Genomic DNA, 10,274 nt, shown 5'->3' with positions numbered 1-10,274 from the left:
ACGGGGCGTCCCAGTAGTGGCACTACAGCAGACCCGGACATCCCACCAGAACCAACTATTCGACCACCCTCCACCACCCCAGAAGACTCCACTACACCCGAGCTTCGACGCTCCGAGCGGTCAACAGCTGGCAAACCCCCTGAACGGTATGAACAGGACCAGTTCGTATGGCGACAAGGACTGTCATCCCAAGGAACTAACACGAGTCTACAGAAACCCTCGCCCGAGGACTGGCGAGCATACAGGGCGGGGGAGTGTGGGAGGAACGGCCCCCGTCGAGTGTCCGGGCCGGAACCAGAGGAGCCGTCATCTGGGTTCCGGGGGAAACTGTTCCCGGGGGACAGGATTCGAGGACGGACCATTGTGACTGACAGGTGGGCTGGGGGAGGGACCGGTATAAAGGAGGCAGGGAATCCCCCAGACGATGAGTCAGCAGACTGGGACAGAGACAGGAGGAGAGCGTTGGAGCGACTGCTAGCTAGAGTGACTCACCAGCGCAAGGGAGGACGCCGACTGAGGACTCCAGAGGGACAGTATCCAGAGAGCCGTCCGAGACTTGTTGCCCCTCTCCAGCCCGCGGCCACTGCGGCCCCAGCACAGCTCGCGGCCGCTGTCGCCTCCCCTCTGCCCGCGGCTGCGGTCTACCCGCGGTCGCCCGTGGACGCCTCCCTTGAGCTCGTGACCGCAGCCTGTTCCCTGCCACCCGCAGCCGCCCTGCCTTCACCAGTGGCCGTGGCCAGCACCGCGCAGCTGGCGGCCACGACTGTCCCGCTCCGGTCCGCAGCAGGAGCCGGGCCTCTCTTGATTGCAGACTCCTTGTCGCAGCCATTAGCTGCGCAGGTGGCCTGTCACTTGCCACTGTACATCGCTGCCGCCTGCACAGGTCTGGGCGCTGCGACCCAACCGCCCAAGGACTCCGTCGGGGCCTGTGGGGCTCCAGTGTCCTCAGCGCGCCGGAGAGCGCGAAGACTGCGTCAACACCTCAGCAACTGGGCCCAGCAACTATTTCGACGAAAGACCACCAGCCCGAACGGCGAGGGACATCTGGACGGCTAAGTAGACTCTAGACTTAAGGACCCGTAGTCGGCCAAACTGCGGCCCTATAGTGACCGGCCGTTGCCAGGAGTAGTCGTGTGCTGTGTTACTGTGTTTGCTTGTTTAGAGCCCCTACGTGGGCAACTTGTGTTACCCCTGTTTCGGTGATCAGGCCGTGACTAAGCAAAGTCCCCTCAAGTTCCATAAACGTATTCTTAAAAGGCACCGTAGTTGTCTCGTGACTCGGCACTGCATCCCGCGTACCTGCTGGAACTACACAGGAGTTGAGAGATGCTTTAATCCAGGTCTGGGAGGAGATCTCTCAAGAGAACATCTGCCTCCTCATCAGGAGCATGCCCAGGCGTTCTAGGGATGTTATACAGGCACGTGGAGGCCACACACACTACTGAGCATCATTTCCTTGTCTTGAGGAATTTCTACTGAAGTTGATTTTCCACTTTGATTTTGAGTATCATTCCAAATCTAGACTTCTATGGGATATTCATTTTGATTTACATTGATCATTTTTATGTTTTATACTTCTCAACGCATTCCACTATGTAATGAATAAAGATTTGCAACTGGAATATTTCATTCAGTGATATCTAGGATGTGGTATTTTAGTGCCTGAGCCAGTGCTCGCGAGTGCCCCCCCCAGTACTTGTGATACTTACCTCTCCATGTTCCTCCACTGCAGCATCTTCCTCATCCTCTGACTGTGACGTTTCAGGTCAGAGAGCGAAATTACGTGACTAGTGTGTGCTTTCTGCCTGAACAGTCACTGTGCAGAGTCGGAAGACACCGACGCTGATGAGTCCGGAGCACAGCAGCGGCCAGCGAGGAGAGGTGAGTATTTCATTTTTTGTTTGCTTGTTTGGAGCAATATATGGGGTTCATCATATGGGGCCCATTATATATGGAGCATCATATGGGGCTCATTATATATGGAGCATCTTATGGGGCCCATTATATATGGAGCATCATATGGGGCTCATCATATATGGAGCATTATATGGGGTCCATTATATATGGAGCATTATATGGGGCATCTTATGGGGCCAATTATATATAGAGCATCTTATGGGGCCATTATATATGGATCATCTTATGGGGCCCATCATATACTGGAGCTTTATATGGAGCCCATCATATACTGTATGGAGCAATATATGAGGCCCATCATAAACTGTATGTAGCATTATATGGGGCCTATTTTGTATGGAGCATTACATGGGCCCATTCTGTATAGAGCAATATATGGGGCCCATCATAAACTGTATGGAGCATTATATGAGACTCATTATGTACGGAGCCATATATGGGGCCCATTAAACTGTATGGAGCTTATTATACTGTTTGGAGCAATATATGGGGCTCATTATACTGTATGGAGCAATATTTTGGGCTCATAGTGGGCGCACTATGTGGTGCCATAATACTGTATAAAGGACTATACTGTCAGGTTTCTGACCTATTGTAGAATTTACAATAGGTATCACTCATGTAATGTAAGAAGTAAGTGAAATCTTTGGCATTGCGCTATACCTACAGTATATTTCTCTGCCGTATCTGCGCATCATGAATTGTAGTGTGCATTAAAAGGGGCCCATTGAGACAACTTCGCCCGTGGAAAAAACCAGGAGCTGGCCCTGGTTATAATGTCTCTCGTAGTCATCTCTTTAGCTGCAATCTCCTACAGACCCTTGTCTTTGCACACACTTGCGGCTTGCCCTTTACTGCCACCACTTCACTCTCCCTCACATACAGCCATCAGTCCTCTACTCATCTCTAACATGGCACTTATTTTCACACAAGGTCATTAGCCTCCTCTAGTGTGGCGACTCCTCACCCCTCACAGGTGGTTTCCCCTTCATCCCTTACCGGTGAATGTACTCCTCACATTCAGGAATAAGCTTCTATGCTCTCCTTTACTGTGGCAATCCTCGATCTCCAATAATGGCTGATTATCTTGTGTAAGTGGGCTCGTCTTCTCCACCCAAGACAATCTCACACACTTACATGCGCCACTGTGTTGTATCTAAGCCATAGAGTCGTCACATATTAGACACAGTGGACCTAAAGATGGTGACATCGCAACTAATTCCAAATGACCAAAGGGCACAAATGCCATTCTTTCACTATCAACAAGTTTCACACTAAAACTTGACTTTTATTAACTCCAAATTAAATAGGGTGTAATTCACACAATATGCAATAACTGAAAAACAAATCCCTTGTGACCATAGTACTTGATAGGTAGGACCAACTGGATGTACGATTCAATAGATGTTACTGCTGTGCAGCCCAATATAATATTCCCCAATACTAGAGTGGAGCGCCACAATAGCAAGCTACCAACTACTAGGTTCCTAATGGCCCTTGTGCTATTTGGGAGACTTGCCTCTGAAGAAAAGAAATCCCCTAAATTATGCTTTCTATAATCCTATAGGGTATAAGATTACATTTTACTATAAACCAATGCTGACCCATTACCAAGCCGTGTGTTACTTGCTATTTACCTGATAGCAGTCATTTAAGGGATTGTCTACCATCCTCTAGTAGTCCACTGCTAAAGCTTATGTTCGCAATGACAACTAAGCAGCAGTCAATTGGCAGACGGCATGGGCAAAACAACTGCCAAATGTAAAAGAACTATATCCCCTGCTGTCTGCCAGGTGGCTCGTGCCAGATACAGGGGGCTAAAAATGTTCTAAGAGTGTTTCCCACTGAAAAAAGCAAGTGTTAGCATGCCTTTGAATATATATACTGTGTATATATATATATATATATATATATATATAAATATACACTGTGACAAAGTCACTGGAGAGGAGATGTCTGTCACTACGCTTAATGGTGTCAGTGATGTGAAACCCAGTGTAATTTTGTATTTTCCTCCAGCGCTGTGCTGTGAGGGGTTAAGCTAATTTTAATGATGGGCTGGCTTTTATGTGGACATCCATAGAGCAGGTGGGAGGATGTCCACCTTTTCTCCACCCCAGGGAATGGTCTAGGCTTAAATAGCTGAGCTCCAGAGGTAGTCTTGGTTCAGCAAGACTGGAGAGAGGATCTCCGGTGGTTTGTCCTGAGGAGAAAAGACTGAACCTGCATTACACCAGAGCAGGCTGCTACCCCCAAACGTATGGACTGTGTTACAGCATTTTGTTTTCTTTGTTGTCTTACTGTTTTTGCCTTAAGGGCTGTGTTTACTTTCCCCTTCTTGTTGGTTTATGCCACCATATAATAAACCAACCGAAGATTTAAAGAGATAGTGTTCCTGTTTTCTACCTCGTGTACCGCCGAGTGAGTTGAACTACCACAATATTTATATATACATATGTAAGGGAATGGAAAATGTTATTGTTCTATCTTTTACCTCTTTCTTGTATTTTACTGGTACTGCTACACGTTCATGTGTATTACCATTATGTGTGTGTCACATAGGTACTGCTACACTATTCTGTGTATTTCCTTAAGGGATAAAAGTGTAATGTATATTTATGTTAATGCTATGTATAACTACTGTTATAGTTGTAGGGAAAGCGTAGTACCCCAGTTAGGCCACTAGATGGAGGTGGAGCGCATACTCAGCCTGTAAATAGTTAAAGTAGGAGGAGCTAATGGCCGATAAGCTGTGGAACAGCTGAGATTTGAATCAGTTGGGTGGGAGCACCCTGACAGGGCAGTCGGCTCTGTAACGTTAAAGACATGGGCCCAGCCGTCCAGGGCGTGAGGGCCACAGATGACAACACTGCAGAACACAGCAGTGCAGATCACAGCCGTACAGATCACAGCAGCACAGAACATAGCAGTGCAGATGAGTACACTACAGATGGTAGTGAGACAGTTGGCAGCGGTACGGCAGCACAGATCTCTCATTATGAGGCAGCTTGCTACGTGGACAGACGCCTTTTTGTCTGGGGCGAAACAGACAGGGGAACTCCCAAAAATGGTGAAGCTGGACAGGGAGGATGCTGTGATGCTGAACGGGACAGGACGTCCCGGAGATATGCTGAAGGAAGACAGTGAGAGCATAGGGAAAGTGACAGACTTGTGCACTGTGGAATCTGAGGTAACCGCTGTAAAGAAAATGGATGTGCTGTGCACAAAAATGAGTAAAGCTGTTATTATTAAAGTGACTCTGCTTGCTCCACATCGTCTGAGGAGAACACGTAGCGCATAACATAAAGCCCTGAGGTGGAGCTGATGAAAGTGACAGGTATGCTGACAGAAAACTGTCATGTCTATGTGAGGTGAGGCCAGGACTCCGTTGCCCCAGAGTCCTCGGCCACGACTGCGGTCCTGGCTGAACCTTACACATACACACACACACACAAAACCGCTGTGTGAAATGTAAAGAAAGCAATGCTTTGGAAATATCTTATAGCCATAATGCATTCACAAAAGAGAAGTTGAACGTTAGACATTTTTCCAATTCATTTTAAAAAAAATTAACTAATTTAGAAATTGATGGCAAAAACACATCTCTTATGGGGTGCACTTATATAGTGTTGGGCATCCCGCCTAATCTAATAGTATGGGCATAATCAATAGGCTGTAAGCCAGACACTGTGCATCACACCTGTGTCACTGGCGTCGTATGCAAGCTCTATCTGGGTGTATGTTTAACATTACACAGCCACCCCCATTAGTGCTGGTTGGGTGTATTGTGGTATCAGCCCTCCTGATCTAATAGTATGGGTGTCACCAATAAGCTGTAAGCCAGACATGTGCATCACACGTACCTTTGTGACTGGCATCCTGGTTAATACTACACCGTCAGCCCCTCCATGAATTGTTAGGTTTGTGAGAGGCTGTTTGCTTTAGTATTTTGCACCTGTGCTGGCCCTGCCTTTATCATGGGGGTCTCCTGCATCCTGATACTGCATTGGTCATCTGACCTGGTACTGGTAAGGCTGTATCCTTTTCTGTGAAGTCTTTTTCAACAACACATCTCAGAAAGATTGGGACACGGTTAACTAAAGGCTGGAAAACAAAGTGGTACTAATATCTGACAGCTGGAAGGTCAATTTTCAACTAAGTCACATGATTGTGTGTAAAAGAAAAAAAAGAATGTTAGGTTGGGTTCACATCGTGTTAGGTGCCATCCGTTTAACGCATCTGTTACAAAGCGGCACTTACACTGTGTAATGGATGCGTTAACACACCCATTGCCAGCTATTATCGTAACGCATCCTAACGCATGTCCAAATCGTCATGCATTAGCGATGATATGTTACTTTGTGACACACCCTCAAACGCGGTCTACTGCGTTTTCGGGTGCGTTAGGTTTAACGCACAGGGAACTGACGCGTTCGCTGTGCATAGACCTCTATTGCTAACGCATGCTAACTCAATGCTACCATGCGTTATCGCTATCAGTCAAAAAAGGACCAAAAAGAACATCAGCGTTAGCGCATCCGTTTAACGCATACGTTAAATGGATGGTACTAACGAGATGTGAACCTAGCCTTAGCGAGGCAGAGCCTCTCAGAAGCAAGGATGGTCAGAGGGTCACCAATCTGAACAACTGCGTTTAAAAATTGTCAAACAATTTCAGAAAAGAGTTTTCAACTTAAAACTGCAAATACTTTGAATTTTTCACCTACTGTTCAGTAAATAATATCAAAAGATTCAGGTATTCAGGAAAAATCCATGTGCACAAGGGAGAAGATTGGCGATAGATATTGGATGCTTGTGATCGATGGAATCCATCCAGTTTGCTATCAGCACACAGTTCAAAACTCTGCATCTCTTATAGTATGGGGGCTGCATTACTGCCTATAGCATCGACAGCTTACACATCTTAAGACACTATCAACCCTGAGCATCATATACAGGGTTTTACAATAACATGCATATACTCCCATCCAGAAAACGTCTATTTCAGGGAAAGCCTTGTATATTTTAGCATGACAATGCTAAACAACATACTCAACATACTACATCCACCAGTACATGGTTATGCAGAGGAAGAGTTTGAGTGATGACCTGGCCGCCTGCAGTCCAGACCTTTCACCAATACAATATATATACATAAATATATTCATAGCCAAAAGTGTTGGCACCCTTGAAATTGTTTCAGAAAATGAAGTATTTCTCCCAGCTAATTATTGTAATTACATGGGTTTTGTTATACACCTGTTTATACCTGTTTATATCCTTTGTGTGCATTGGAACAACACAAAAATCAGAGAAAAAAGTTAAATTGTATCTAATTTTTAAAACCCCCAAAGTGGGCAGGACAAATTTGTTGGCACTCTCAGCTTAATATTTAGTTGCACACCCTTGGAATAAATAACTGCAATCAATCGTTTCCTATAACCATCAACAAGCTTCTTACATTTCTCAACTGGTATTTTGGACCACTCTTCTTTTGAAAACTGCTCCAGGTCTCTCATATTTCAAGGCTGCCTTCTGCAATTTTAAGATCTCTCTACAGGTGTTCAATGGGATTTAGATCTGAACTCATTGCTGGCCACTTCAGAACTCTCCAGCGCTTTTTTTTCCCTCCACTTTTCGGTGCTTCTTGAAGTATGTTTGGGGTCATTGTCCTGCTGGAAGACCCATGACCACGATCAGACAAAGCTTTGGCCCGCAGCCCCCAATGCCCCTCTTAGCCGCTCAGCCCTGCTCTGCAAAAGCCAGCTTCTCCACCATGACAGAAGATCAGCTCTCCACCCTTCTGTCAAGATCACAACTCACCACTTGTGCCCTCGACCCGCTCCTGTCCCACCTCATCCTTAACTTGGCCACAGTCTTCATCCCAACTCTAACACACCTCTTCAACCTTTCACTTACAAATGGTGTCTTTCCCTCATCCTTCAAACATGCCTCAATCACACCTATCCTCAAAAAGCCCTCCCTTGACCCATCCTCTGTGTCTAACTATCGCCCGATATCTCTTCTCCCTTACGCCTCAAAACTACTGGAACAGCATGTATATCTTGAACTGTCCTCCCACCTCTCCTCCTGTTCCCTCTTTGACCGGTTACAATCTGGCTTCCGACTGCATCACTCAACTGAAATTGCCCTAACTAAAGTCACTAACGACTTACTAACCGCCAAGAGCAAGCGACACTACTCTGTCCTCCTTCTCCTAGACCTGTCCTCTGCCTTCGACACCGTGGACCATTCCCTCCTGCTACAGATTCTCTCATCTATTGGCATCACAGACTTGGCCCTATCCTGGATCTCATCATACCTAACTGACCTAACATTTAGTGTCTCCCTCTCACACACCACCTCCTCACCTCGCCCCCTGTCTGTCGGTGTTCCTCAAGGTTCAGTCTTAGGACCCTACTATTCTCCATCTACACCTTCGGCTTGGGACAGCTCATAAAATCCTACGGTTTGCAGTATCACATCTACGCCGATGACATGCAGATCTACCTATCTGGACTGGACCTCACCTCCTTACTGACCAAAATCCCACAATGTCTGTCTGCTATCTCAGCCTTCTTCTCTGCTCGCTTTCTCAAACTGAACATGGACAAAACAAGAATTCATCATCTTTCCCCCATCTCACTCTACCCCTCCACCAGACCTATCCATCAATGTCAATGGCTGCTCGCTTTCCCCAGTCCCGCACACTCGGTGCCTTGGGGTGTTCCTCGACTCTGCGCTCTCTTTCCAACCACATATCCAAGCGCTCGCCTCCTCCTGCCACCTCAAACTGAAAAATATTTCCTGGATCCGCTCATTCCTCAACCACGAAACCACAAAAACACTAGTGCATGCTCTTATCATCTCCCGCCTCGACTACTGCAACCTCCCAATCTCTGGCCTCCCCTCTAGCACTCTGGCACGACTCCAGTCCATCCTACACTCTACTGCCCGACTAATCCACCTGTCTCCCCGCTATTCCCCAGCCTCTCCCCTAAGCCAGGCCATTCACTGGCTTCCTATTGCCCAGAGGCTCCAAATCAAAACCCTAACCATGACATACAAAGCCAACCACAACCTGTCTCCTCCATACATCTGTGACATGGTCTCCAGGTACCTACCCACACGCAACCTTCGATCATCTCAAGATCTCCTTCTCTACTCTCCCCTTATCTCTTCTTCCCACAACCGCATACAAGACTTCTCCCGTGCTTCCCCCATATTCTGGAACACTCTGCCGCAACATATCAGACTCTCACCATCAACAGAAACCTTCAAGAAGAACCTGAAGACCCACCTGTTCTGACAAGCCTACAGCCTGCAATGATCCTCGGTCTACTGAACCACCGCCCGACCTGCTCTACCCTCTCCTACTGTATCCTCACTCATCCCTGTAGACTGTGAGCCCTCGCAGGCAGGGTCCCCTCTCCTTATGTACTTGTGTGTACCTTGTCTTACACATGTTTATTATACTTGTCTATATTTCCCCATTTCACATGTAAAGCGCCATGGAATAAATAGCGCTATATAAATGCATAATAATGACCTATGACACAAACCCAACTTTCTGACACTGGACACTACATTGAGACTAGTATATCATAAAATACCTTAAAATGTCAAATTTATTAGATATGCATTAAAAAATGGAAAATACAAGAAGAACCTCATATAAGGGAAACACTAAAATACTCTATATATTGACTTACTAATTTATGTCTACCTGACCGTGGAGGTTGGCACTCTAAATGAAATGATCACTGGTGCTCCCGCCCCTTGACGGCTGTCTCTGCATATCCCTACATCTCTAGGGAATGTAATAATAGTCAGGATTAAACATTAAAATACATGTGGATAAGAACAGAATAATGTGAAAGAAGTAGGACAATAAAAAATAATAGCTATCTATGCCTCACAAAAACATAATTTGTAGGTATTAGCACTTTTTCAACAATTCCTCACAGACTCTCAGAGACACCCAGATAAGAGTCTCCATAAGCACTAAGGATGTTCACAATGATAAAGTGACAAGTGCTTGTAGTTAATGTGAACATAAGCATATACTTGTCAATCCCTCACCTTGTCTTAGAAAAAGACCATGATGTCGGTCTCCATGACTGTGAAGGAAGTTCACAGTAATAAAGTGACAGTGCTTATAAAAGTAAGGAGGGGAAGGAGGCATAAGATCAGCACGGCCATCCAGGTAATCATAAAAAATGCTTTATTGGATTCTTAAAACATAAAAAATGTTTAAAAATAAGCTGATGCGTTTCTGGCACATCAGTGCTCTTAGTCATAGGTCATATTGTGCATAACAAGGGTATATATACACAATGGGAACAAATCACAAATTA

The sequence above is a fragment of the Dendrobates tinctorius genome, unplaced genomic scaffold (genome assembly GCF_039654945.1).
Source record: "Dendrobates tinctorius isolate UK_male_01 unplaced genomic scaffold, ASM3965494v1 ptg000003l, whole genome shotgun sequence".
NCBI classification, from domain to species: domain Eukaryota; kingdom Metazoa; phylum Chordata; class Amphibia; order Anura; family Dendrobatidae; genus Dendrobates; species Dendrobates tinctorius.
This window is presented reverse-complemented; position numbering follows the sequence as displayed.